Source organism: Callithrix jacchus, chromosome 11 (assembly GCF_049354715.1).
Source record: "Callithrix jacchus isolate 240 chromosome 11, calJac240_pri, whole genome shotgun sequence".
NCBI lineage: Eukaryota > Metazoa > Chordata > Mammalia > Primates > Cebidae > Callithrix > Callithrix jacchus.
The window spans coordinates 18,128,136-18,152,408 of record NC_133512.1 but is presented as its reverse complement, the minus strand read 5'-3'; the positions used below and the strand labels follow the sequence as shown (position 1 = coordinate 18,152,408).

Sequence of the window (24,273 nt, the reverse complement as noted above, 5' to 3'; positions counted from 1 at the left end):
AGCCTTGGTTCCTGGGCAGTGAAAATGCTGGGATGGAGCAAGGAGGCCTGGGGGCAGGGAAGTGGTAGAACCTAGAGGAACAGGGAGGAAGAGGAGGAGGGATAGAGGACGCAGCTGGACAGAATAGAAGTCTTATTTCTGCAGAGGGAAGAGGCCAGCTTCTGATATGGCTGAAGAACTCTGTCTGAGGCCTCTCCCGGGAAGATGCTTCAAGGATCTTTTGATCAAGGTGACCACTGAAGGCCAGCACACACGAGACCACAGGTTTCGGTTTAGGTGGAAGTAAATAATCCCATTACTCCATGATCTTGTATTCCTCTTCAAGCCTAGGAAATTCTGAAAATCAGCTAAAAAAAGCAAAGGTGAGCTGTGGCCAGGGTTGGAAGCCACCACTGCAACAGGACATGTATGGAGCAGTGAGCTGGGGATGTTACGGACTCAACTGTATACCTGAAAATCCATATGTTGACACTCAAACCCCAATGTGACTGTATTTGAAGATAGGGTCTTTAAGGTGGTAATTAAGGTAATTGGCTAATCCAATCAAATTAGTGTCCTTATAAGAGGAGAATGGGACACGCACGCTCAGTGGGCAGACCCTGTGAGAACACAGGAGCACAGGCTAGGGAAAAACCAGCCCTGCCCACCCCCGGATCTCGGACTTTGGCTTCCAGAAGTGGCAGAAAATAAGTGTCTATTGTTTAAATATTGTGTCTATTGTTTGTCTGCCCCTTGCTGGGGCAGCTGCATCCAAAGGCTGACTGACAGGGGAGCGGGAGTCATGAGAACCCCACAGTCAGTGATATGTTCTTATGGGAGCCTGAGCTGGCTAAGACTCTGCGAGGGAGAAACTCTGGGTGGGTCAGTGAAGACCACATTTGTAGGTGGTGCGGATCACCGCTAGAGAGCGAGCCTTGAGGCTTTTGCCACTGCTGCCAGATCCATGGCAGGAAGTCCTAGACCAGAAAGAGGGTGGTTAATGACCTGTGAATGTGGTCGGCTTCCTCTAAAATCAGGCTGTTAGGGGAGGCTGCCCATTGATGAGACTGCAGCGGATCCAGGGTGAAGCAGTTAAGCTTGCAGAGAAATGCCTGCCACGGAAAACCCCCATATATGTGTCAAGGAGGCGGAGCACCCAGATGTCTTCGGATTAGTTCTCACCGGCGTTCACAGTACGGGACTGGACAAGCCTCGGCAAGCCTGCAGGAACGGGCCTCCTTCCAGGGGAAGTTGTGTGCCCGCAGACCTGCTGTGAGGGCAGCCGTGCTTCTCTGCAGTTGGTGGCTCTTTTATGATCTCACCCCTTACTGCAAGGGTACAAGGAAGGACATGTGACTAGGGTGGCATGCAGATGCCAGGCTACCCAGGCCAATCCCTCTTCCATGATGAATGGGCTCACTCTCCCAGCTGCTGCCAGGGTGGGTGGCCCCATGCCCAGTGGAGTCCCTCTGCAAGACATGCCCATGCTCGGGTGCCCCTTGCTGGGCCAGCTGCTTCCAATGGCTGACTGACAGAGGAGCGGTGGTCATGAGAACCCTGTCTCTTTGCCCCAGTCTGAGTGATCCCAGCACAGAGCTGCCCACAGGGTGGGCTGAGGCTTCTGTGACAGTGTTACCATTCAATACCATCTTCAACTCTTACTTCGTTCCTTCCCTCCCACAGGTGTTCCCAAGAACACCCTCCAGTGACTGTCCTGTGCACTGATCTCTACATCTGAGTCGGCTCCCCTCATTTCAGAGCAGCCCACCTATGGGCCGACCCTATAACCAGACTTATGACTAGAGGTTTGGGGGGGCCAGTAGAGGCCCAACCCTCTACTATTTTTATAGGCACCTGGTATAGAAAAAGAAAAAAGAGCTAAACCAGGATTACAAAATTTGTGGCATATTTTCAATGTTTATATTAAACATGTTGATTAAAACTTTTATCAAAAGTAGACAGTTGTAATATTATCTTGCTACTCATGAGGTAATTATAAGGCTTTATAAAAGATATGCATTCACAGTGACCACACACAGAAATGAGACCTGGTTTAAAGTAGTATGTTTAGTGTAAGGCAGTATGTGTCTTCTTTTGAACATCCCAGGTTTCATATGAAGTTTCATGCACGTGTGTGGGAAAGTGTGAAGTTGGCAGCTCCCAAAGCACACTAAGTCATGGGTCTGAAACCACGAGCCATCACTCCCAACCTGGCCAACATGGCCCTTCAAGCCCCACACAGCAGGAACTCGGGCAGCCCTTGGGCACCAGGATTGCCGTCTCCACCTCCTGAGACAATGTACCGAAAGCGCAGGATGAAATCCCACCATGGAGCACAGCAGCTGCCCCAGCTCAGGACCCCTAGCTGCACACCCTTGGCAGGCAGCCCCAGCCCCAGCCCCAGCCCCAGCCCCAGGGCAGCAGGAAGGATCCCACGGGAGGCCGGCAGAAGCACTGTGCTGCTAGCCCCACTCTAAATCACTGGTCTAGAAAATTGAGAACAAATTAGATGGTGGTGGTTTTCAGTCACTAAGTTTTGGGCATGGTTTCTAAAATCCCATGTGGAGATAAAGTTACAGTTGGCCCTTGAACAATGCTGGGGCGAGGGGCATCGACCCCTGTGCAGTCAAAAATGCCCATATAACTTTTGACTTCCCACAAACTTAACTAGGAGTAGCTGACTGTTGACTTACCAACCACATAAGCAGTTGATTGACACATATTTCGTCACATGTGTCATATACTGTACTCTAACACTAAAGTAAGCTAGAGAGAAAAAGAATAACATTAAAAAAGCCAGGCGCGGTGGCTCATACCTATCATCCCAGCACTTTGGGAGGCCAAGCCGGGTTGATCACCTGAGGTCAGGAGTTCGAGACCAGCCTGGCCAACATGCGGGAACCCTGTCTCTACTAAAAATACAAAAATTAGCAGGGTGTGGTGGCGCACGCCTATAATCCCAGCTACTCTGGAGGTGGAGACAGAGGAATCGCTTGAATCTGAAAGGCAGAGGTTGCAGTGAACCAAGATCACGCCACTGCACTCCAGCCTGGGCAGCAGAGCAAGACTCCCTCTCAAAAAAAAAAATATTAAGTTAGAGAAAAGAAAATGTCATTATAAAATGTATAAGAAAGAGAAAATGTATTTACTCTTCATTAAGTAGACATGGATCATTGTAAAGGTCTTCAGCTTCACCTTCACCTTGAGGAAGAGGAACAGGAGGGGCTGCTCTTGCTGCCTCAGGGGTGGCAGAGGATGAAAATCCATGGCTAAGTGGACCCGCACAGTTCAAACCTGTGTGGCTAACGGGTCAACTGTCAACTAAATTTGGTTCCCTTCATGACAGAGCCCCCCTGTCCCATCATAGGCCTTACCTGTGTGTGCCCTTGCCTTATGTGAAATCTGACTTAGAGTAAGGAGATAGCCAGTTGAGGAACATGGACTACGGAATCTGATGGACTAGGCTTGCTGGCAGTGGAAATCGAAACTAGAAGGAAATTGGCCAGTTGGTGCTGCAGGAGCCACAGCGTCCTCATGAAAGCCAGTGATGAGGGGCAGACCACATGGGGCAAGAGCCAGCCAGCAGACCCGGATGCAGGGGGAGGGAAGGGGGCAAGGAGCGGCGGCACCCACCAGCAACAGCGACCTCCCTAGAACGGCTGCTGCCTGTCCTCCCTTAACGAGCCCTTTCTGGTCGCGTAGATGGAGTAAGTCCCTTCTTCCTGAACTCTAATAAAAGGAAACAGCAATGTTCTAGTGAGTGAGATATGTAAAGGATTTGGAAAAAAAGTGGCTTACCCAAGGGCGTTTCTTGCAGTGCTATTCATAGCAACCAAAAACTGGAAAGGGGCCAAGTGCCCCACAGACACGCATGTGGAGTGTGTCGATTCATAGAAAGGGGTGCCTGGAGGCAGCTGAAACCAAGACAGAATGTGAAACTCACTCTGGCTGCTGAGATGGAAGCATGAACATCAGTTATTGGGAAGTGGCAAAAGGTTATCCAAATGGTCGACATTTCATATATTTTAACTGTTCCTGTAAAATTGTGAATATAAAGGAAATTTAAATTAAATGATAGCTCTTCCACAGATGGCTATAAAATGAGATGCTCAGTGCCTGGCAGCCTTGCCTCCTCTTTCTCTTTCTTTGGTGTGTATCCACCAAAGTCAAGTTCCCCCGCCTGGCTCCATCTGCACGATGCCATGAGGGCTGTACGGTGGCCCAGAGGATATGTGTGGTGAGTCCTTGTCAGGTGAGCTTAGGGTACCCAGCTCAAAACTTACCTCGCAGGCAGCCATGTCCAGCCCTTCAAAGGACCTGTCAACACATCAGGGTGGGAACAGGCACAGGATGTCCTGTGCCATGTGCAGAGTACCTAGGTGGTCCATTCCTTGGACACTGCCATCCTCCTGGCAGGATGAGCCTGAAGAACCGTGGGCCTGGAAGTCAGGAGGATCCCGAGTATGTATTTATGGCTCAGCTGGAGGGATGGTCCCCAGAGTTTATCGCTGGTGGCACCACAGATCATTCTATTATATACATACAAATTTAATCCTAGAACGCCATCCTATGGAGTAGGTGCTGTTATTTCCCTATCTTACAGATGAAGAAAGGAGGCAGAATAGGGGTCTCATCAGTGGCTGAGCAGGAACTGAATCTACTCCAGATATTACTAAGTTCCTCCAGGTGATGGAGGAAGTATAATCTCCACCGAATGAGTCTTACCATTAGCCTGTATCTTGCTAGGCACTTCAGACCCATGATCTGGTTGATTTCACCCACAGTAGATGGTCCCTGCATGATACCTGAGAATACTGAAGCTTGGAGTCATTGGATGACTGGCCTGTGACCCATGGCAAGTAAGGGGTGTGGCTGTATTGAACCCCAAATCTGTCCTCTTTACTAGGATAGAATTTCTCAATAGCCTTTCTGGAAGAATAATTATGCTTCATGACATATTCCCGAAAAACCCTAACTTGAGAATTCAGTGGCAACTCTGACTCTGAGGTTGTGGGGGGTCTCTAAGGAGTGTCTCCTTTAGGGCTGTGATGGCATTAAGTGTTGGAGAATTCTGCCTAAGACCTTAGGCAACTGATTAAGATGCTAGGAGTGAATGAGGATGACTCTGTTCCCTAAAATGCTCTGGAAAGCAAGATTACTGTGTGGAAGTAGAGATTTTTTTAAGAAAACACCACAAATAGAGCAGAATGGGATGGCAAGTGGATCACCCATGCTGTTTTAAGCCAGAGTTTCTGGTGGGAACTAAGGGGCAGGGTGAATGGTCCATAGTGGAGGATTGGCACCTTTTTCCAGCCCCCACTCAGAGTTTGTGGCTTCCTGATATACCTTTCCTCGCTGGGGACACTTCCTCCCTAGAAAAGAGTAGGTTAAATAATCAAGCAGCCCTGCCTTATTCATGAATATTGGTATACCCGGTGCTGTGATGGCAAAAGGAACAGATGCTTCTGTGCAGAAAGGCCACTCCATGATACTGCTCCTATTCATAGGGTGGTTACCACATGTTGTCATAGTGACCAATCAATCATATTAGTCACGATGCTTTAAGCTGCAAGTAAAAAAAACAATCCAGGAGTCAGGTGTCAGGGCATGTGTTGGTAGTCTCAGTTACTTGGGGGCCTGAGGTGGGAAGATAGCTTGATCTTAGGAGTTCAAGAGCAGCCTGAGCAAAATAGCAAGACCCTGTCTCAAAAACAAAACAAAACAAAAACGCAACAGTAAGGGTGTTTACTGACTCTCAGAATGTGAAGTCCACGGTGGGATGGTCTGTGATGACCTCGGATGCCCATGTTTCCTCTGCTCCGCTATGTTGAGGCCCACAGGGTCAGCTTCCTCCTCAGTGGACTCTACTTAGAGCCAGGGAGGCTGCCAGTGCACCTGAGGTTCCACAATTTCTCATTCACAGCTCACCCCTTTTCTAGACACCCCCAATAAACTTCCTCCCCCTCACTTTTGTTTGGCCTGAGTTGATTCCCAGGCCCATTCCTAAGCCAACTACTATATCCCTGGGACACGGGGATGGATGGCTTTGATTGATAGGCATGGTAGAGAACAGGCAAGCTGGCTGTCCTTGCTGTGCCATGACTGAGTTACTGACGCATAGTTCTGCAAACAAAATAAAATGATGTTTGTTTTATGCCACTCTATTTCAGGTGGTTTATTACGCTGCATTATATTTTAATTCATTATGGACAAAAGTTAGATATGAAAATCCACTAAAACAACACTATTAGGTAAAAATTATCATCCTGATGGCCAGGCGTGGTGGCTCACGGCTACAATCCCAGCACTTTGGGAGGCCGGTGGATCACCTGAGGTCAGGAGTTCGAGACCAGCCTAATCAACATATTGAAACTCTGTCTCTACTAAAAATACAAAAATTAGCTGGGCATGGTGGTGTATGCCTGTAATCCCAGCTACTTGGGAAGCTGAGGCAGAAGACTCACTTGGACCTGGGAGGTGGAGGTTGAAGTGAGCCAAGATCCTGCCATTGCACTCCAGCCTGGGCAAGAGTGAGACTTTGTCATAAAAAAAAAAAAAAAAAAAAAAAATTATCATCCTGAATCTACAGCTGAGGAAGTTGAGGAAGTTGAATTAGAGAATCTGTGTAATACTTACCTGGCAGGGGAGATACCATGATCAGGAAGTTGGTTTTCCCAGGGCAAGGCTTATCCATTGCACTCCGGATGTGCTGACCCCTGAGATTTCCCCAAATGTGGGAAACTCGACTACATAATTCGTAGTAGTGGGGGACTGTGTTCTCGCTTTCCCCTGGCTAAAAAAAAAAAAAGAAAAGAAAGAAAGGAAAAAAAAGAAAAAAAAAGAGAGTCTGTGTAATTTATCCATAGCCCTATGACTAACAAGAAGCAAAGTTAGGATTTGAACCCTGGGTAAAATGCCTGGTTCCAAAGCATATGCCTTTAACTAGAACTGAATTAATGTGGAGCCCCCAACTGAAGGCTCAGTTAGGGTACAGTGACAAACTTCCTCCATGGGTGATGGCCCCTATATAAGGAGTCCTCATGGAGTTTTTGAGACATGCAGACACGGGGGCTCTGAGAGACAGAGCAGCTGCTAACTGCTGCCCTCACTGACTGCTCTCTCAGAGCCCCAGCTGGGACCCTGGACTCTTAATAACTCAGACACTTAGGGCTCCTGGCAGTTTGGAAAGTCTGTGCAGCTCTCCCTGGGAAGAGTCTTTCTGGAATACATCTGCCCTCAGCATCGCACAGCCCCCAAAGAGTCTGTTCCAGCCTCCCAGAGTCCTATTACAGAAGCCCTCGTGCCAACATCTTAACTGCCTCCGGACTACTTTGCACCAGTACTGGTGCCTTGCAGGTAGTCAACATTTAATCCATGTCTGTTAACTAAATGAGTTATCACTGATATTCTTTAGGGCAGCCCTCCCCTCCCCTCCCCTCCTTTGCTTCCCTTCCCTTCCCCTCCTTTCCCTTCCCTTCCCTTCCCTTCCCCTCCTCTCCGCCCCTACCTCCCCTCCCTTCCCGTCCCCCTCCTTCCCCTTCCCCTCCCCTTTCTTCTCCTCCCCTTCCCCTCCTTCCCCTCCCCTTCACCTCCCCTTCCTTCCTTTCCCTTCTCCTCCCCTCCCCTCTCCCCATCTTCCCCCTCCCCTTCCTTCCCTCCCCCTCCCTCCTCTCCCCCATTCCTTCTCCCCTCCCCCTTCTCCCTCCCCTCCCTCCTTTCCCCCCCATTCCCCCTCCCCTCCTTCCCCCTCCCCTTCCCCCTCTCCCCCTCCCTTCCTTCCCCCCTCCTCCCCCTCCCTTCCTTCCTTTCTTTCTTCTTTTGAGACGGAGTCTCAGTCTGTTGCCCAGGCTGGAGTGCAGTGGTGCGATCCTGGCTCATTGCAGCCTCTGCCTCCTGGGTTCAAGCAATTCTTGTGTCTCAGCTTCCTGAGTAGCTGGGATTACATGCCCATGCCTGGCTAATTTTTGTCTTTTTAGCAGAGATGCTGTTTCTTCACGTTGGCCAGGCTGGTCTTAAATTCGTGACCTCAAGTGATCCACCCACCTTGGCCTCCCCAAGTGCTGGGATTACAGGCATGAGCCACCACACCTGGCCTAGTACAGGCTTTCTGAGTTGCATTACTTCCTTATCCCTTATTCCTCCTTTCTTCAAAGATTCCCGGCATTCCTAAGGGAAAACTGAAGGAGTGTCACAGGGGTGCTCGGGGACTCGAGTCCTTTACAGACTTGTTTCCTAGTTCTAGAAGTAAAAGGCACCACTTTTTACTGGGAACAGTCTTGACCGCCTAACTCACTTCCTGCTGGGTGGAAGCCCTATGTTGTTCTTCCCCAGGGACTGAATATCTGCCATTGGACTTCCATCTATGAGCAAATCTTGCTAGCTCCATCTTCCCACCAGGTGTCTCATTGCCACGAGGGTCTCTCATCTGCAGGACATCTATCTCTTTTGCACTTTTTGGATATACTAACTGGCTGCATTGTCACTGATCCAGCTCCATCCACTCTAGGGATGGTTCTTCTCACTGCCCCATTTCTGGAGCCACCTCTCAAGGTGCCATCCCCATCCTGTGGGTGTCTTTGGTCTCCAGGAGGTCAGAATTCCCAGGCTAGCACCAGAGCCAAGTGAGTCAAACTCCCTAACAGTAGGAGGGGAAGGAGAGGTGGGTAGGTGTGAGGTTAAAATCCCTAACTTGAATAAATAATAGACTTTAATATCTTCCTGCCATGACCCTCCCCTTCCTCCACCTTGGATTCAGGGACACATGCTTAAATAGAAATGAGATCACATTTTATGATCCAAAAATAAACGAGAACACCTTTCCTAAAGAGGGAGAATTTTATGATACTGAAATCTAATTGCAGACTTTTGCACAAAAGACATCCCATGAGGTCATACATTTAAATAACTGGTTACATGGAAAATAATCAAATGACAAGAAATGACAGTAGAAACAGCCAGGAATAGTGGGAAGAAGATAGAAGAGACTGGGAGTCAGACAAAGGGGGCTTCAAATGCCAGCCCTGCCATTTCTTTGTTAAGTGACCTTGAGAAGCCATGTAGGTTTCCCGAGTCTGTTTCCTCAACTATAAAACTAAGAAAACAATATTTACCTCGAATTTATTATGAAGATTAACTGAAATATGCATATAAAGAGGCTGGTACAGTGTCTAATGTAAGTACACATTAAACATATATCATCTGTCTATGCTGAGGCAGACACTTAGGGATGGTGCTTGTTTTGAGAATGAAAAGGGAGGAGAAGAAGGAGGAGGAGAAGGTAATAACTAAGGGAGGAAGAAAAAGTACTGAGTTTCTCCTAGAAAAATCTGCCCCGTACAGGCACTCGATCTTTCAATCTGATGAGTCCTAAATCATAATGACCCCGGCCTACACTTAATATGAATGAATGAGAAGCACTCTTTGCAAATTATTGTAAAGCATAATTCTCTCCTGTGCAATTGAACATTCAGACTTTAACAGAAGTGCAAACCCACAGTGAATGCAAACACTCACATGCTCGCCCTCCACCTGGACAGGGCTCCTCAGTGCTGTAAGTACTGACTGTGGGTTCTCTTTATCAGGTTCATCTCCAGGATTAGCTGTTCTATTTTCTGTGCAGTCTCATACCTCTTGCCGGCATATTAATCCTCTTAGAGAATGTATGCTGACTAACTGAAGCAGCTTCTGGCTTTAACATCTTAAAGATTAACTTTAAGTGCTGCCTCAAAAACATACATTCACTAGCCCTCACACTCCACGCAGGTTCTGTTGACACTAAATCCTCAGTAGCTCTAAATAATTTTACCGATTAAAAATGTTTGTTCTTATTTTGGATTCTCTTACTAGCTCTGGAACTTTGGTTATTAAAATCATGAAGTGTATCGGGATGGAGAGATATTTTATGAAGTAAAGTTCGTGCTACATTCATGGTTAATTAACTGCTAATGGTGTTAAGGTGCTGAAATGACTTTTTTTTTCTTAAGTGGCTGGAAAGAAGCTCCTGTTTTAGAGGCATAACTAGGTCTGGATGCCTAGGGATTTAGAATTGCATGTCTTCCCTAGGATCCTAATTCCCAGCCTGCATTTATTTAGGAAACTCCTTCTAAACTAGAGGGAGTCTCAGCTCTTCATTCCCATAAAGGCCATGGGCTATTGGCCGTGTCCTTTTGGTGGTCCATTTACCAGCCACCCCCATCCCTGATCCTTCTTTCTTGCTGGTGGAAGTGGGCCCCACAGTACAGAAGTTAAAGATGTGTGAAGCTCACATTCTCGCCTTCCTTCCTGCTAGGGCGCAGGCCCGAGACCATGTTCTAGATCCTGAAATGTGAGAAGAAATCTCCTAGGGGATTCTGGCATGAGATAAGGGAGGAGAATGTCCCCTTTGTGCCCTTGGAGACAGTTATCAGGGGAACTGACGCCTGGAAGCATCTGCACTGAGATCTTGACACTACCTGGGCAAGTATTAGGCAAAGCCGGGCGCTGAGAATGACGGGGACAGAAGTCCTGGACAAGGCTGGTAAGCCCTGCTGTGTTCCCTGCAGCCCAAAGCACCCTAATGGGTGAAGTGTTGTTTCAACTCAGAAGGAAATGTCTCAGGAAGAGTGCCTGGCGGAGGGCGCCGAGCTTGCCGGGTTCTCTGCTGCTGCTCTGTGATGGTGTTTCCCTGCAGTAACACGGCCACATGCTCTCCCTACGCTGTGCCTCCCTCCCTCTGTGCTAGCCACCAGGCTCACTGCCTCAGTCTCACCTAAGCCCAGGGCCACCAGAAGGGCAGAGACTTGCCGTGGTGCCTATGTCCTATACTCACCCCAGTCTGTCCATTATTGTCCAACCCTCTGTCACAACCCAGCATCATCCTCACCTACAGTCTCCCAACTGGTCTGCTGGCTCCATGGTAGCTGATTTGAGCTTTCTAAAAGAAAGCTGGGATCACCTGATGACTTCAAATCACGCGGTGGGAGACGCAGACATCCCATATGCCGCAAAAAAGAACCTTCACCCTTGTTTCACATGGTCTACAAAAATGAATTAGAATTGAACGATATCTCTAAATGTAAGAGCCAAACTATAAAACTTCTGGAAGAAAACATAAAAGAAAATCATTGCTGTATTGGGTTAGGCAAGAATTTCTTAGGATACAAAGAACAATCCAGGAAAGGACAAATTGATCATTTAACTTACAAAAAAAAAAAAACAAAACAAAAAACTGCTGTTTGAAAGATACTATTTAAAAAATGAAAAGAATGGGAGAAAATACTTGCAAAACACATCTCTACTAAAGGATTGATAACCAGAAAATAAAAATCCCTCTTAGAACTCAGTGATAAGAAAACCCAAAAAGAGATGGGCACATGATTTGAATAGACACGTTAAAAAACAATGTATATGCACAGTAAATAAGCACATGAGGTGCTCAACATCATTAGCCATGAAGGAAATGCAAGTTAAATCAGAATGGGTTGCCACCGCACCACATTGGAAGCTCCCCCACAGTATCAGGATGGCAGAAATGAAACAGGCCAACAACAGCAAATGTTGGTTAAGATGCAGAGCAGTGGGAACACTTACACATTTTTGGTGCAGATGCAAATACTATAGTGACTTTGAAAATAGTTTGGCATTTCCTGGTAAACATATACTGAGATAGGACCCAACGGTCTCTCTTGTAGTTATTTACTGAAGAGAAATGAAAACTTACATTTCCAGAAAAACCTTTATCCAAATACTCATAGCAGTTTTATTCATACTTGCCCCAAACTGGTACTGTCCTAAATTTTCACCAGCCAGAGAATGGATGAACAAGTGGACACAGCTATCCTGCATTATAAAGGATCATGCTATCTAGTCACTTAACAACATGGGTGACTCACGGCATTATGCTAAGTTACATACTGTGTGAGTCCATTCAGATGACAATCTTGACAACAACAAGGTTGGGAGTGGATTACACCTGTAATCCCAGCACTTTGGGAGGCTGAGGAGGGAGGATTGCTTTGAGGCTGAGAGTATGAGACCAGCTTGGGTAACACAGGGAGATTCCCCATCTTTACAAATAAAGAAAAAGAAAAAAGTGGTTTTGCTTTCTTTCAGGATCAGTTGCCTGGAGTAGGGAGCGGGACTGACAAGGGGCGAGAAGAATTTTTGGGGTGAAAACTCTGGATTAATGTCTCTACTGTTTCTACAACTATACACCTTTCCAAACGCCACAAATATATATATATATTTATTAGCTGGGCATGGTGGCGGGCGCCTGTAATCCCAGCTTCTTGGGAGGCTGAGACATGAGAATTGCTTGAACCTGGGAGGGGGAGGTTGCAGTGAGATGAGATTACGTCACTGCACTCCAGCCTGAGTGATAGGGCCAGACTCTGTCTCAAAAAAAAAAAAAAAAAAAAAAAAAGGACTTCATGGAAGTTCAAATCAATATCTGTACCAGCCTGGGCCCAGGGAGACGCAAGGCGTGAGGGCACGTGTTTGGGTCTTTGTACTTTACACCATCCTTATGCTGAGCCCAACTCACTGTTCCTCCCCTGGTCTCCACTGCGCGGGTCCCTCCAGTACTTCAGGTTCAGAATCCCAGGTGCAGGCTTCCGATTGGTTGGGTCATCCTTCAGCCCACTGGCCAACCTACCTACAGAATGGGAATCTCTGGGCCTAGCATCATCTCTGATCAATATAATTGGTACTTAGGAATCAAGGAAAACCAGGGTTGTGGAGAAACTCTAGACAGCAGTGCTAGCTGCGGGGCACTGTGCTGGTAAGGCCCCATAACAGACATATCTGGTGCTCTCGTCACCATATATGAATAAGCCTATGCTTGATAAATAAGTATAAATGGTTAAATATAAACCTGACAAGTAAGTTCCTTCTCATCCCCCCAACTTGGTGTCTTGTCAAAATTCCAACCTTAGACCCAGCAGCAGCATTCTGACTAAATGCCACCACTTGGTACTGCACCCTGAGGAAGCCAAGGTCCTTGGTGGCTTTGGTCTGATACATGCCTGTCCCTTAACCCCAAAGACCTTTCTTTTTCTTTGGTTATTTTCTCTTTTCTTTTTTTATTAATCTGGCTAGTGGAAGATCCTTTCTTTAGTTCTCTTTGCCTAACTTACCATTTTTGGTGTTCATGGGCTCCACGGAGGAATGGGAAACACTGGAAAGCCTTTCTTGCATGCCACCAGAGTTCCCACCTCTAGACTCCAGGGTGGCCTCTCTCTTGTTTAGGAGTGTTTGGAATACTGACATGCATGTAGATCACACAGGAGTCTATTAAACATGCAGATTCACCTCGGAGACGTGAACTCTCCAGGGCTTGGGTGGGCCCAGGGATTTGTAGTGCAAACAGGCTCCTCCGGTATTCCAAGGCAGGCAGGATTATATTATGACTGTAGACCATCCTTTGCCCCCTGCAGGGGTGGGCAGGCGGCTGCTTTTCAGACACATGCTTACATGTCCCCATGGGCCACGTGGTATGGCGGCCGGGCTGTGTGACTAGCAGTGGCCCATGAGAGCAAAGGCGAGGGCCACTGCTGTTCAGAGCAGTTAGCTGTCAGGGTGCCATTCACCCTGATCACTTTCCTTTTGCCAACCCTACTGGCAATGTTTGAGACAGTGCCCAGGTCTCAGAGGCTCCTTAGAAATGAATTCACAGGACACTATTCCCCAGTAATGACTATTCACTTAGTGCCCTCTCTGTCCGAGGCACTCCCCCTGCTGGAAGGACACTAGTGAAGGGGCACACGGTTGCCACAGTCACCACGCTTACAGTCAACAGGCGAGACAGATGTTAATCAACTCATTACTAATTAAAAATTAGAGTCTATCAGACTCTCTACTTTCAGGTGGAGGCTTCTAGCTCATGTTTAGATAACTGAATTTCTCACTATCACGGAATCCTGTGTCCTGACACCTAATTCCAGCTTACATGTCCCCCCCCCCCCCCCCGGGGAAGTGCTTGAACTGCAAGCCTCCCTGCCTTGCCCAGTAGGCTGGGCTCTCCAGGATAGCATATAGACTGCATGGCTGGATTCCACTGTGGCTGCCACTCTGTTGAGAGGGAGCACTGCGTGTGGGCAGGGCCATGTGGAGTTTAGGGGAAGAGAAGGCTCTAAGATACAATCTGTATTTTGGCTCACCCAGAATCATTGCACAGGGGACAACTGCAGCTTCTGCAGCCGCAAGAGTGACAAGTTCATGAACTTGCATCAGAAAGTGGCCCTGAATGGGTCCTGCCCACTGATGTCTACAGGAAATGTAGGGAATGAGGGCCTGACTTAGGAATTCTAGAGATCTATGCCAGCAGGAAAACACTTGAGGACATGTATCTTGGTAGCTTCTCTGTGAATAGTAATGTCTGAACACCCATACATTTTGAGACAACTAAATGGAATAACTGACTCTAGACCTCAATAACGGATCTTGTAACAGAGAGGAAAGAAACACGATGGAAGACATCATCAGATCAACTGGACTAAACCCAAATGTGGCCGTAGATTGGATACAAGTATTTTGTCAATATAAATTAACGAATTTGGTGCCTATTGTGGTTATGTACGATAATATCTTTACTACAACATCAGTGTGTTTAGGGGTAAAGAGGCCATGGTGTATGGAATTTACCCACAGGTGATTCCAAAAGAACGTATCTCTATGTATCAAGGAACTTTTGAAACCTCTATCAAAGCCTCTTTGCCAATCAGGCTATCTGACTGGTGTAGGCATGGATTGCTGAGTGAACCTTCAGCAAAAGCTAGAAGGTTCAAAGCTTATGCATTTATGAAAAGTTGGCTCAAACTGAGTTTTCTCTTCAATTTTCTTTTGAGTCCTTTGTCTGCAACAGGAGTCCTCTGTGTTCCTTTCTTCTAGGAATCAAAGACCCTTTGACATCATCCTCTCTTGATTTTCATCTTATGCGTTTCGGAGCTTGGACCGATAGGCAGGAATTTTAGGGAGGCCTGTTTCAGTTACAGGGAAGGATGACCTTTCCATGATTAACATCTGTCCAAGGTGGGATAACCCCTGCTAGAAGCAGGAGCTATAACAGGGTGCCTACAAAGGGCTTTGGCCCAATACTGTACATGGCATCCAATCCTTGCTCTGCACTTACCAGCTACTTGACCTTAGGCAAGTCACCTAACCTCTCGGAGATTCAGTTTCCCAGTCCGTACAGTGGGACTCTAACAGTAACGACCTAGAGGGCCAGAGTGGGGGTTACATGCAAGGATATCTGAAGGTTTTGCATAAAGTGCATGCTCAATGAAGGCAAGATATTGTTGTAGCTGCGCTTAGAACATTAAGACCCAGGAAAAGACATAATTACCGCTATGCTATATATATTACAGTTTTGACTCGGTAGAGATATTAAGAATCACACTAATGATAATGGCTTCCATCAATTGACGGGGAGGAGAGTCTTTTTTCGCAGTCACTTTATGTTCCCAGTATGACCTCATTTAATCCCCGGGACACCAACCCTCAGGCGGGCGTTATTAGCCCATGGTAAAGATAAAGACACCAGGCTTGGCAGCTTTAAGAAAAAACGAAGGGCCTCCTCGTTCCACCCGCACTCCGACGATACTCATACTCAGATGGGGAAACTGAGACTCACAGAGGCGAGACCCGTGACCTGACTGGCTGTGAGCAAACCCAGGTTTCCTTTTCCCAGGCCGGGTGCCTTCGGCCCACAACAGAGTACGGGGCAGCCGCAGCTCTTCCGTCCCGTCCTGCTGCGCCCAGGATAAAGGATCTGGACTGCAGTTAATAGTTGGTGCGTTTCAAACAGTTCGCTTACAAATTGTCTTTTCGGGACAGGTCCAATTTGTTTTTCGCCGGCGAAGCCTCCAGGGCCGAGGCGGTTGCAGTCCCGCGCCCGGGGGTACCGCGTCCGAGAGTCCCCAGGAGAGCAGGAGGAGGGGCCCCGCGCACTGGCGCGGGACAGGAGCCTCCGGGAGCGTCTGGCCCCCCGGCCGCCCGGCCCGCGCCCCCGCGCCACGCCCTGCGCCCAGGCCCCGGCTCCTCCCGCGCTGGCGGCCGCGGAGCGGTCCGGGCGGCGGCGGCGGGAGGAGGAGCAGGAAAAGCGGCCGGGGGAGGAGGCGGAGGCGGAGGCGGCGGCGGCGGCAGAGGCGGGGAGGGCGGGCGGGGCCGGGCGAGTTTAAAGCCCATCGAGGGGGTGGGGAGGCTGGGAGGAGGCCGAGAGGGAAGGGAGCCGCGGGCTCGGCGTTCGGAGATCCGGCGGAGCCCAAAGTTTCCGCGCAGCTCCTGGGTGGCGGCAGCGCCAGCGGCGCGGGGCGCCCGGGACCGTCCTGTGCGCCGCCCTCGCCCCGCGGGGACCCGCGCCCGCCGCACCGAGTGTCGCGGGCAGCCACGCGGAGGCGGCGGGGAGCCGCGCGCGGCAGGTACGGAGTTGGGCGGGGAGTGCGGCGGCAAGTTACTTTGTGGTCGGCGCCCCCGCGGGGCCCGGGACAGCCAGGCGGGTCCCCGCGCCGTCATTGTCTGAGCGCTGGCAGGCAGCGGCCGGGGACACCGGGCCCCGCGGAGGCGCGGCGGGCGGAAGGGCGTCGCCTCCGGGCCGGGGGCTCCGGCGCCCCCTCGGAGGCGGGACTGGGGCTGCGGACGCGCGGCGGAGGCGGAGGCGTCCGGGCGCCCCGCCGGGCTCTCCCCGCTGCGTTCCCGACCCCTGGGGGGAGGTGTGGAGCCCAAGCAGTGCATTCTTGAACCATCTTGTCAGACGCCGGCGGCTCGCGGGCTGCGGCGGGGGCTGCGGTCGAGGCCGAGCTCCTGGGGGCCGCCGACCGGAGGGTGGACGCTCAGGCGCCCCTGCAGCTCGGGGTGATCCGACTGCGCGGCGGGGCCGCGGCGCGCGCGCCCGGGCGTCCGGGACAGTGGTGCCAGACACTCCCAAGTCCCGGGCCGGCCCAGCCTCGGACCGAGGACCTGTTTTTTTTTTTGGGGGGGGGGCTCTGTTGGTGACCCGTTACCCGCCGCTGGGGCCTAACAGCAAGTTGAGGGCTCGCGGATTAGCCGCCCGCCAGCCGTGGAAACGTGATAAGAGCGGTACCGTTTGCAGAAGGAAATTTCTGATGCAACTCTCCGCCTTTGCTGATTGCCTCTCCAAACGCCGGCCTGACGACTGCCCTCGAGCATGTGCGTTATGGAAATTAGGGTATTCTTTACTTTTTATTGTGTGCGTCTTTTCTTGGGATTGGAAGAAACGCGAACTTTTTGTGATTTGCTTTGACCGAAACGTTGGGTAATGTAAGAGCCACAGGTGATTTTTACAGGGCCCTGGATCTCTTTATAATGCATTTCAAAGAATATTTTCTTGCAAACTTGGTGCCCAGTTTCATTCAAGAGATGGGGGGTAAAAAAAAGAGTCCAAAACAAGGAGCGCTCGTGAGTAAATATGCGTTATTGCACAACTTTCTCGTTGCTGCTGTTTAAAAGGCCAGGCCCAGAACACTTTGTTCATGAAAATGCTGATTCAGCCGTTTGGAGCCCCCGAGTTTCAGAAATGGTGGTCTATTTAAAGTTTCGCTCAGTTTTACCAAGAACACATGTTGTTAGCGAAGCAACAGGAGTTGACTAGGGTTTACAACACAATGCTGGCAATATTTTAACAAGAGCCGACCCTGAGTTCCTCTCTTTCCAGGAGGAAAGAGAGAGAATCAGAGTTTCTACAGCAATGGGACGACTTCTGGCTGTGACCGCCGCGGTGAAGTGACTTTTAGGAGACTATTTTAAATAAAAGCACTGAAAATCCAGTGTGTTTCCAGGAATGATTCTAGGTGTCTAAGTTTTTCTCTTAAAAGAAAAAAACAAAACTCTAGGATCACTGCACGTATTTGAGTTTTACTGGGAGCACTTGAAAGCGAAGGGCAACACAGGCCAATCCCCAGATTACAGGGAGGGAATTTGAGGACAGACAGAATTACACACCCAGCAGGCATTGCTCCATTGTAACTGAGAAGTGTAGGGACTGATACTTCTGTAGCATTTCACAGTTTACAAGGCACTTTCAGAAGGCTTGTTGCTTTTAATCTCCTCTACAACCTCCTGATCCCCATTTTACAGGTCTGAAAACCAAGGCTCAGGAGGTTAGTTGGCACACCTGAGGTCATTCATACTGTCAGCAAGTGACAAAGCTGTCACTAGAACCTAAGCTTTAGATCGTTTTAGTCTTGTGTTTTATTTGCAAAAGTACATCCACCTCTGAAAGGGAAATGGCGTGGGGCAGGTACGTATGGCCTGCCAGTCACACACTTGGAGAACCAGGAGGCTCTGTGAGGATTGCCTAGCTGGGGGCTCCTAGCCTTCAAGGTTAATGCCATCTTACCAGAACATTATAGATATTTCCTTTTAGTTTCTCACTTTTTACACTTAAATACACATTTATTTTGGAAAGAAAATTTGATATCCATGAATTCATGAGTTTTGATGTGGTAGTTATGTTTACTGTAATTAAAATAGAAAAGCTGTGTACCCCTAAAGTCATCTACCGCATATTACCCGTTGTCTGGTCACTTTTGGGGCCGCTTGGACCAGTCAAAATATTTTTCATTTGTGGATCAGGACCCCAGAGCTGGGCAGGGTCATGCCAGCTACTTATCCAGAGCTTTGTATGGCGACAGACACCAGGATTGGGACCCAGGGCAGCCCTGGCCCCGTTTCAAGGGCTATGTCTGTGTCTACTCAGCCTCCAGTAGGAGAAGAGAGCAGAGTCAGTCTTGAAGAGTTAGCTCAGAACTCGATTTTGGTGATCTCTCTGGGTAGAGACTATATAATGTATAGAAATCAAACTCCAGCTTGAACAAAGACATCTATTGTGCCTTTGGCTTCATCTTAGAGCTGTAGAAATTCTTGGTTGGTATATCTGATAAAACCTAATGCTTTAAAGGTGGCATAATTTAAGGAACAGAACGTATTTTCTTGGAATTCTGTCTGACTTTTAACTGCAGGGGGAAGAGGAACCTATGGGATAGTAGAATGTAGTTGAGCTTGTATCTGGCGTTCGCTCGCCAGCCTGTTAGAGCTCAGAGCTCACTGCAGAGGATTTTGGTCCTGCTTCCTGGAGGGGAAGCCTGTGCCTTTGCACGTTCGCTGCATAATCCCCTCATCTGTTTCTCAGTTTATGAAACCAATGTGGCATTGCATGGCTCCTGAGAACATATTTGCCTTGTCTTTCATTTAGGTAATCAGTCGTTTAAAGTTTAAATAAACTTTTTTTTTTCCTGCTAGTGGAGACTTTTCTTTTAACCGGTGCTATTTTATTTTTTTACTTAATTGGAAGATTATGGAAGAAATTAATAATTTAATTCGTCCAGCTACTTGGTGGGTGAGGCTTGGCAGACAGATACTTTGGAGTTCTAGGGGACCCCTTTCAGAGTTAGGGGTATAACTGCTCTGATCCATTCAGCCACTAGCTGGTATTTAATTTGTGTGCCTCTTTTAGCTGCACACTTTTAAGGAGCTGCATCTGTTTTCGGTCCTCCTTCCTCTTGGCTGGGATACCTTTGCATTGGGCTCCCACCCCCCACCAAGAGCACTTCTGAACTGATCTCTGAGGAATGAGCTTTCCTGCGTGTTTGTCTTTGGGAGTCTTTTGTCCACGCTCTTGGTCATCACCGGGCCTGTTAACTTCGGGGAAATAAAAGCAGGCAAAGCTTAAAACCACCCGCTCACTTGTGGAAAGGCAGGCTGACGGCTATTCTTTAATAATGGATTGAAAAAAGGTGTGATTGTACTTTGAGATGGCAATGGGAAAAAGCCATTTCCCAGGGAAAAAGCCATTTCCCAGGGTTATCAAAAATAATCTCAGAGGTAGGAAGGAGTGGTTCTGATTTTTCTTTTTTTTTTGCTTTTAGGATATAGTGACTCTAAGGAGATTTTTCTTTTCTCCTGTATCAGAATAGTCATATTTTAGAACCATCTACTTTACATGTAGATTTCAGGGAAATTCTTGTTTGTTCAGATCTCTAATTTGAGGAGCTTGTTATTTGGGCTGCGCCCAGCAGCAGAGTGGACTCTTTGTTGTTAATGTCCAGCCTGGGAATGGGTGCTGGGGAGGAATTACGCCTCCCACCATATCACTTCCTTTCTGCTCTGTTTGACCAGGGCAGCAGCCAGCACTGACGGTTCCACCAGGCACACTGCCTCGTATGACTCCTGGTTGTACCGCTTACTAGTTTGGCCAGCCTGAACAAGTGGACCAGCCTGATCCATTACAATGGAAGCCACAGGCGTGTTTATCTCCGTGGCTTGTTGGGAAGTCGCATGTGGTGTGATGTGTGTGATTGGCTCATGTGGTCTTTGTGGCGGTATCTGTAGGCACTTTGCACAGTGGGCCTTGTCTTAGAGCAGCTCATGGACTTGATCACATCCTGATTGCTATTAATTTATAAGGTTGGTTAGAAAGGGGCCTCGGCTTTTGTATTTTTGCCTTCCAGTGCTTTGTACATGCTAGTTGTGCAAAATCTTGTGAATTTATCTGAAATGTTCTTTGAGCCATAATCAGTGCTCATAAGAATCCTTTTGTTGACTCTGTTTAGTGTGACAGCCTGAACTCCTCACAGGTAGAATTCTAAAAGCAAAGATAGCTGGTGCGCTGCAGACTTCACTTGGCTGCAAACCATTTGAACCAGATAACAGCGAATAGCTGGTGTCAGAAATTGGTTTCTTGCAACCAGGAGCAAAAGATCTAAAGACCGCTGCAGTGCACAAGCTCTGACGGGCATCAGCGTTGGGTGTGTAGACACATATCTGGTCTCTGGGCCTGTGGAGCCTGTGGCATTTGTCTTTAGGCCCCCGCGGTTGGTGTCTGGACTCTACAAAGGCACTTACTCCAGCTGGGACTGAAATGACGATGGACAGCTTATCTTGGACAGGCTGATGTGCCCCTGGGATGTGGCTCCCAGCTCTATTCAGGACTGGGCTGGTGGGAGTCCTGCTTCTTTCCTGAAGTCCTTGAAAGGTTTTGAGTCCGGTAAGTGGAAGTGGGCATGAGCAGCAGCAGTCTAGCCTGTTAATATGGGGTCCCTAAAGCACTCGACACAGAAAGTGCTTTGGCGTATGTTGGTCCTCCTCATTGTAGCATTAAGGTCACCACAGCTAATGTGAGGTCAGTGCAGGTGGCACTGCGTTGCGGACTGCTGTCTGTCTGGCTCTGTCTGTGAGCTGTCAGAGGTCTCGCTCTGGGAGCTCGGTAAGGGCATCCGAGCAACGGAGCACCATGAGGAATAGCTGAAGACCTGCCTTCCACCTTCTCTTGTCCTTTCACATGGGAATCAAGGGTCAGGAACCCCTAAGGCTGCCCACTGCAAGCTACCTGGGCCCCACTGAGACGGCAGGTCCCCACTTCTCTGATGTATGGGGCCTTTAGTTTACTTACTGAATTTGTAACTTTTATCCCTGGGAGTATTTAGGCAGTAGCTTCCAACCTTTTTTAAGTGAAGAATCCCTTTTAGTATTAAAAACCTTTATTATACCACAGATCTCATAGTAATAATTTTTGGATTCTCTGCTTTGAGAAACTCATAGTGACTAGAAGCTACCATGAGTTGAGTAACTTTTAAATTCAGAAGTTTGTACCATAGCCTCCTGCCCAGGGATGGCGCCTGGTGCTGAGCCTGGGGTCCTGGCTGGGATTGCTTTCTTAGACGGTTTTCACATTCTGTGGGAAGCTGAGCTGGCTGGGTCATGTCTGGTGCCCTGTAGTTGTCCTGCATGGGCTGGTTTCAGCCAGAGGCCACCTCGCCAACCCATCTTTTCACCCTGGCCACACCACCCTGGCCCAGGCTGCAGGGGTATTACCTGAGCCTCCAGGTGTCTTTTCTAGGGCACTGCCCACTCTCTTCTAAAGAAAACTGCATGCATCTCACAGAGTTCCCCTCCAGAGAGAAGAACATTTAGTGTGCATCTCCCTAATGATGAGGTGGAGCGACGTGGGGGGGTAAAGCAGGAAGGCCTTCTAGCTTCATTGTCACCTTCTCCCTCCATCGCAGGCCTCCCCAGCCTTCTCCCCACTGGGCCCTACAGGGCAGTGAGTGGACACAGGCTGCCCTGTCCTGGCCCGCCATCCCTGCCCGGGGTGCTATCCCCCTGCTGTTTTTGCCTGTCCATATCACAGTGTTTCTGTTCTGTTCATCCGAAGGGTCACCCGGTTTTCTAATTCCTCCACACCCAGAGCAAACTATTTTAAAATTTAGTTTGATATTTAAAATCAGAATGATATGTAGATGTAGTTTAAAGATGAAATAATTCCCCAGAAGTAACTTAATCAGCATATTTTTTTTTTCCTATATAAATACTGCCTCAGTATTTCCAAAGAGGTCTAAACAATAGATTGCGATTCCTGGCAACCTCCTCCTCCCCCTGCTTTCCAGAGCTCTGTTTTTCATGTTATTCTTTGATTTCAAACCACATGGAAGTTGAGGATGGTGCTCTTTTGCCCCATCCCCACCCTACACTCTTCTTATCTCCCTGTTGTCTCTTCTGGTCCGTTTGGCTTCATCAGTGTGCAGTGCTGGGACGGTCCCCTAATGCTGCTCATAGCTGAGCCACGTAGAATACTGTGATGACTGCGATTGTCTCCTAGGGCATTTTGTTTTCTCCTGGAGTTGCTTTTGCAGTTTTTTAAATGCACTTATCATTCTCCCCTCCCCTACAGAGTTGTGTGAATCTGCTTTCGGAGGCCTAAGCTGATCTGCAGTTTTATCTTCGGAAGCAGTTCCTCGTGTGCCTTTGGACATGCAGCAGGCGGGCTTGCTCTGGGGCTCCCTGCACAGCTGTTGTGGCGGAGTCTTTCTTCTCCATTGTCCTGGGAATGCCTCTTTGCCTTTCTCTTGGATCTCATGACTTTTCTTTCTTGGTTTATTTTCAGAATTTGATGGGGTACTTTCTGTAGGAAGTTTCCAAAAAGAGGCGCATAAGGTGTCAACTTTTTGAGACCTTGCGTGTCTGGGAAAATGTCCTCCTTCGACTCTCACAATTTACAGTTTGTCCGAATATGGATTTCTAAATTAAAGATAGTTTTCCCTAAAAAATTTGAAGGCTTCCATTGCCTTTAGACAGAAGGGGGTTGAGAAAGATGCTGTTCTGATTCTTCTTTTTTTTGAGACAGAGTCTTGCTCTGTCGCCAGGCGCCAAGCTGGAGTGCAGTGGTGCAATCACAGCTCACTACCTCCTGGGTTCAAGCAGTTCTCCTGCCTCAGTCTCCCAAGTAGCTGGGACTACAAGTGCGCACCACCACGCCCAGCTAATTTTTGTAATTTTTAGTAGAGACGGGGTTTCACCATATTGGCCAGGATGGTCTCGATCTCTTGACCTCGTGATCCGCCTGCCTCGGCCTCCCAAAGTGCTGGGATTACAGGCGTGAGCCACCGTGCCCGGCCTGCGCTTCTGGTGCTTGATTCTGTGTATGAAAGAGTACCAGAGTGGATTTTCGGTTTGTTTTTTGTTTTGTCACGTCTGGGCGCTTGTAGGCTATTCTCTGTGCCTTTGTTCCGAAGTTCCTTGAAGATCTGTTTTCTTGGGTCTACAGTTTGTGTGTAGGGTATGTTGAGGCCCATACAAGCTGGAATCTCAGATCCTTCTGGTCTTGGACATGTTTTTGAATTAATTCTTTGATTTCTTCCATTTTCCTCTTCTCTTTTCTAGGATGGCAGTTACTTGGTTTTTAGCCACCTGGATTGGTGCTCTGTATTTTTCATCTAATAATCTGTAACTGCTGTGTGGTTTTTAGGTTTTGGGATATGTCTTCATTTTGACCTTTTAACTTTTTTATTGGATTTCGTTTCTGTTTTCATTTTGAATTTCTTAGGACCTTTTTAAAAAATAGACTTTACAGCAGTTTTAGGTCCCCAGCAAAACTGAATGGAACGTCCAGAGACTTCCTCCATACCCTCTGCTCAACACACGCACAGCCTTTCCCACTACTGGGAATTCTGTACATTTGATACAGTTGACGACTGACACATAATATTGACATTCAAAGTGAGTATTCTTTTTTTTAATAGCACAATATTCTTATTTCATAGATACATCTCTTTACCTCATTTGTAGATATTAATTTTGAAAAACTTTTCTATATTGTTTCTCCTCTACCCTTTGTAAATTATTTACTTTCACTTTTTCTGCTTGTGTCCAGCTTACCTGGAAAGCAGAGCCTATGGCAAAACCTTGTGTGCTTCTGTGGTAGGAGGGTGTGCCAGCCTTGGGGAGGGAGGCTGGCAGGAGGGAGCTTGGGTACAGGGTGAGGCGGGGTGCCTACGGCGGGTACAGGGTGAGGTGGGGTGCCTACGG

General features: G+C 48.4%; 1 protein-coding gene, 1 long non-coding RNA gene and 1 other non-coding gene across 7 annotated transcripts in view; 2 read left to right on the top strand and 1 right to left on the bottom strand.

Moving 5' to 3' along the window:
* Positions 1–4,868: 4,868 nt before the first annotated feature.
* On the bottom strand, positions 4,869–9,778 carry LOC118143850 (uncharacterized). Its single transcript, XR_004728342.2, has 3 exons — positions 9,493–9,778; positions 6,616–6,772; positions 4,869–6,102 (listed from the first exon to the last, which is right to left on the bottom strand). It is a non-coding gene; the product is annotated as an uncharacterized LOC118143850 (long non-coding RNA).
* On the top strand, positions 6,608–6,771 carry LOC118144032 (U1 spliceosomal RNA). The gene has a single exon (XR_004728499.1). It is a non-coding gene; the product is annotated as a U1 spliceosomal RNA (small nuclear RNA).
* A 6,380-nt stretch (positions 9,779–16,158) lies between the features above and the next one.
* The window catches only part of GRB10 (growth factor receptor bound protein 10), a 212,968-nt gene continuing 204,853 nt past the window's right edge, over positions 16,159–24,273 (top strand). For 3 of the 5 annotated variants that reach the window (XM_009002182.4, XM_054237096.2, XM_009002177.4), the window contains exon 1: positions 16,159–16,373. The gene's annotated coding sequence lies outside the window, so the exon portion shown is untranslated. Of the gene's footprint in view, positions 16,374–16,703; positions 17,122–24,273 lie in introns of those variants that run through there. The other 2 variants (XM_054237093.2, XM_078342438.1) reach the window with 1 other exon arrangement.